Genomic DNA, 5,485 nt, shown 5'->3' on the forward strand with positions numbered 1-5,485 from the left:
CTGCTGTGTGTCTCAACTTAACGGGCTACTTCATTAGTTCTACTCAGTAGGGTTCGAGCCACTGTTTCTATTGCTTCCTTAGAAAAGAAATAATAGCCAATCAGTTTGTGTTTGGATTTCCATTTCTTTTTATTTCTGCTTTTGTGTAAGCTGGTGATTGAATAGTCAAAACTAATTCTACTTTCAAAGAGCCCCAACAGTTTAATGACCCCCTTTGTAAACAAGAAATGATTCTTGTTATATTAATCACTCTATAAATAATATGCTGGAGTAATCACCTTGGGTTGATAGCTGGAGAAATTGTTTTAGACCACACTAAAGATGTGAATTTATATCTCAGTTTTATTTTCAGTCTTGCTAAATACAATCATTCTTCTTTGTATTTTTTTTAAAGTGAAATTTAGCAATAGCTAATATTAGGATAGGTGATATAAAGAAATAAAACGTCCCTCCCTAGTGAGTGGAGTGCAAGATCACCCTAAAAATATATTCAGATGACTATCCCCATTATCGGTGTAGAAACAAATAATTTGTAAACATGGCATGATTCTTGGTAGGTGCTATGGAAATTGATCATTTTAAAGATCCATTCACTGCTGCAATTCTGGCCCAAAAGGTAGAGATACTTTCAGTTGACTCAAAACTCATTTTGATATCAATTCAGTGAGAAAGTCCCAGTCTCTACTCTGGAAAGCTGCCCAGCCTAAAGCTGCCAAATAAAATACACAATGCTTGTTTCAATTTGAATTTCGTTTAAACAACTAATAACTTTTAGTATAAGTATGTCTAAAATACTGCAGGAGACATACTAAAAAATTATTTGTTATTTATATGACACGCGCATTTAACAGAATATCCTGTATTTTTATTTGCCAAATGTGGCAACCCAAGCCCAGGCTTCCTCGGGTTTTTTAACGGTGCTCTCAAACTTTCTCTATTGGTCTGAGATCCCCTACACAAATAACATGAACTTACAATTGAATAGGTAAGTTAAGAACGTAGTCCCTGCAGTTAGACTGCCATGATTCAGATCCCTGCTCCACCACTTCCTATATATACGGTCTTAAATAAATTCTTTAACCTCTCTGAACTTCAGTTTCTTCATCTATAAAATGGGTTGAGTGGTTTAAATGAAATCCTGCATGTGAAGGGGTTAGCACTGGGCCTGCCGTGTATAACGTTTTCAGTCATCTCGGAAAACAGGCTAGAAAGCACACACCTATTAAGTGGGTGCCACTAAGTGGAAAATCAAAGAAATGTGATAGAATAAGATTATAGCACAGAGAGGAAAAAGGGAACAATATTGGAATGCAGCAAACGGTATTGAGAATACGTACATCTACAGAAATGTCATATGTACAAAATAAGCGGGTTTGGCCCTCTTGAGAGGAATTCCCAGTTCAGGGCTCCAGTTTGGAAAAAATGACTTTTAAGAGGAGGCTAGCAAAACAAAATGTTAAAACCAAAATTTAAAAAGTAAAAAAATAAAGCCAGGGGTGCCTGGGTGGCTCAGTTGGTTAAGTGTCTGCCTTCGGCTCAGGTCATGATCCCGGAGTCCTGGGATCGAGCCCCTATTGGGTCCAGCTCCCTGCTTAGCAGAGATTCTGCTTCTCCCTCTCCCTCTTCTCCCCAGCCCCCTGCTCATGTGCGCTCTTGCTCTCGCTCTCACTCTCTCTCAAATAAACTCTTATAAAAAAATTAAAAATAAAGCCCATGGGTTGACCCCATAAAAGGCAGAAGGGGAATTTAACGATTTCACTTTATAAAAGTTGCATAAGGGTTGGCTAGGTATTCTCTAGCTCCTCTGAGACCAATGAAGAGGAAGTTAGCTTGCAGAATATTTTAGAAGATTTCACTTAAGATTGGCTAAAATTTGAAATCAGAAGAAGTAGTTGCGTGCAAATAGAAAATAAATCCAGGGATTAATATAAATAACATTTTCTTCTCCGATGGTCTTCAGAAATTGGGGAGAGTCTATGCTGTTTGGGATGGTTTAAATGTCATTCTATATAAAAGATCAAATGATCTCTAAAGGTCCTCCCCAGGTCTGTGGTTCTAGAATCTATATTCACATTTCAAAAGCCAAATGTGACCATATGGGTGCTGAGGGATTGTTGCAGTGGCTTCTCCACCTCAATTCATTTAAACTGGGACATGGGCATTATTTCTCCATTTCTCTTTAGAGCCAAGTAACCAGGCAACTGTAATTTTCTATTATTTTATCTTTTTTTATCCCCCAAAAGAATCACAGTAAGCCCAGAAGGAAACCATTTTAAAATCCATGAATGTTTTTCTCATAATTAAGGGCCTCAGACGAGAGAGGTGAATGTTTTAAATGCTTGATGGCATTTATGGTGAATAAGTATACTACATTTTTATAAAATTATTTATAAAATCTGTTCCTCTGGGTATTTGGCTTTTTAATCTTTCTCACTTCCTCTTTGTCCTTGTAAACTGTTGGAGCAATTTGAAGACAGTTACGGGTGATGACGTGATTGTGGACCTCCATTTTTCAAGGATTAGGGAAGAATGAAGTGTTAAATTAGATGGTTGATGTCTGAGGAAGTGGAAGAGAAGAAACTAAAAAAGAAAATAAGGAAAAAAAGTGGACTAAAATTCATTCAAAAGCATAGCTGAGAAGTAAAGACAGTGGAAAACGTGAAATGATGAGACTGGGGTCACCTTGATCTTTACTTCGATTTTCATAAGGTTATAGAATGTTAGAGGTGAAAAGCATCTTAGAAATGAATCCACAGGGCGCCTGGGTGGCTCAGTTGGTTGAGCGACTGCCTTCGGCTCAGGCATGATCCTGGAGTCCCTGGATCGAGTCCCGCATCGGGCTCCCTGCTCGGTGGGGAGTCTGCTTCTCCCTCTGACCCTCCCGACCCTCCCCCCTCTCATGTGCTCTCTCTCAAATAAATAAATAAAATCTTTAAAAAAAAAAGAATCCACAGTAAAGCCTGTCTTACTCATCCTGGTCTACCCCCAAGTTATCATTACAGAGAAATGCCCCTATATATGTTGACTGAATAGATAAGCAGGGTGGAGAAACTAACAGTTATTGAACATTTGCACTTGCTATGGGGGAGCACTCTGCTAAGTGTCTTACACATGTTATCTTGATCCCCACTGCACCTCTGAAGGAGATACTCCATTTTATAAATAAAAAATTGAGAACTTCAGTAACTTATCCAAGATCACAGTTTAGTGAGGAAACCAAGATTCAGTGTGTGGCAGGCCTATGCCACCACTACCCAATCTTGGCACCACTGTCCTTATTAACTTGAAATCTTAAGTCACTCTTCTGATGCCTTTTTGGCATCAATATGGGGAAGGGGAGTGGGGGAGGTTGGCCTTAAAATTCAAAGAGGGGCGCCTGGGTGGCTCAGTCGTTAAGCGTCTGCCTTGGGCTCAGGTCATGATCCCAGGGTCCTGGGATCGGGCCCCGCATCGGGCTCCCTGCTCGGCGGGCGGCCTGCTTCTCCCCCTCCCTCTGCTTCTCCCCCTGCTCATGTTCTCTCTCTCTCCGTCTCGAATGAATAAATAAAAAAATATTAAAAAAAAAATTCAAAGAAGACATCTGACCTATTAAATGAAATCTATTAAATGAAGACTCTTGCTAGTTGTCATAATAACCTATCCCCTAGATTCTGTGTACATCCTTTAGATCTGATGAGGTATTTATGGTTTTTAAAATGTTTTCCAGGGGCACCTGTGCAGCTCAGTTAAGCATCCGACTCTTGATTTTGGCTCAGGTCATGATCTGAGGGTTGTGGGACGGAGCCCTGAATCAGGCTGTGTGCTGGGCATGGAGCCTGCTTAAGATTCTCTCTCTCCCTTTGCCCCTCTCTGCTTGTGTGCTCTCTTTCTCTAAAAAAGAAAATAAATGTGTTCGAAGTAGCCTATCACTTTATTATGTCATGTTCACCCAATCCTTCTCTAATACATCTCTTTACCGAGGTCCTGGTCGCTGTGATCCCCTTTGTTCCTCCCACCACTGACTGCTACCTCCCACCACTGACTGCTACCGTTCAACTCGCTATCTCTACAGCAAATTATTCACACCATGAAAGCCTGTTCTAATCATTTGTTGTTATCATTTTGTCAGGAGTAAAAATTATCAAGTCCAGAGCCATTTTATTTCAACACAATTACTACTAAGGTCTTTGGCAACCCTAATTTACAGATAACCCAGTTACCTGTACCTGGTAAAGAGAAACTTCCCAAAAAGTAGTCCTTGATGGCAAGCACCCTAGGTTCTGTTCAAAAGTGATTTTCCCAGAGCACAACATATGAAATTTCATCATTCTTGGGGTCTGGGAAGATGGTGAGAGAAGAAAGAATATTGCCCTTTATTTCCTGAAGATTCGAAGTAAGCCAAGTGGCCCCAAGACAACCTGAGGAACAAACTTTAGCCTTTTCTCCAACATAATAGCATCCCACTTCATTAAGTTGAAATGCTTGAGAATCTTTAAACGGTACAAAAGCGCTTTCCTTAACACAATTGATCTCTTTCTACCTACCCACAGCACCTACTATTTCACCATCTGACTATCAAACTTTGTATTTTACTGTATTAGTAAAATTTATTGTTTGGCTCCTCCTTATGTTTATGACCCTCATGTGGCCCAGAGCTGGACACATAGGACACTCAAGAATTGGACTGAATGTGTGCCGAGGTCATGCTAGACGTCTAAAGCTGCCTGTGCTCTCCTCCGATAAGGTAGCGCCAGCCGCAGGTGGCTACTGACCTCCTGAAATATGGATAGCCCGAATTGAGGCATGCTGTAAATCAAAACTACACAGCGAGTTTTGTAAGTTAAGTACAATAAAACAGAAAATCTCATGGCGCCTGGCTGACTCAATGGGTAGAGCATGCGATATTTGATCTTCGGGTTGTTAAATTCAAGCCGCACTTGGGTGTAGAGATTACTTAAAAATAAAATCTTAAAAAAAAAATCTCAGGGGCGCCTGGGTGGCTCAGTCAGTTAAGCGTCTGCCTTCGGCTCAGGTCATGATCCCAGGGTGCTGGGATCGAGCCCCGCATCAGGCTCCCTGCTCAGCGGGGAGTCTGCTTCTCCTCTGCCTGCCTCTCTGCCTACTTGCGCTCTTTCTCTGCCAAATTAAGAAGAAAAAAAAAATCTCATTACGTTTTCCTATTGGTTGCATAGTGAAACTTTACTTTGGAAATACTGGGTTAAATGTATTCATTAAAATGTTTTACTTTTTATGCGCCAATTGGAAATTCTTTAATTACTTGTGTGGATCGCATATTTCAATTGGACAGCACTGGTTTCAAGGATGACAAGAATAACCGTACATTTGAATCAGGTCGTGTTCTTTAGAAACAGTTTTCTTTTATATCTCTTAACGGTTCCTCACAAGACTCATCTGAGACACTAAAAGCCATGTCTCCCGCTCCAGCAGCTTCAAGTCCTGGTCCCCACGCAGCTCTTTGAACGCCAGGGACGGGCAGATCTGTGGG

Source organism: Leptonychotes weddellii, chromosome 2 (genome assembly GCF_054177405.1).
Source record: "Leptonychotes weddellii isolate Sample4059 chromosome 2, ASM5417740v2, whole genome shotgun sequence".
Lineage (NCBI taxonomy): Eukaryota > Metazoa > Chordata > Mammalia > Carnivora > Phocidae > Leptonychotes > Leptonychotes weddellii.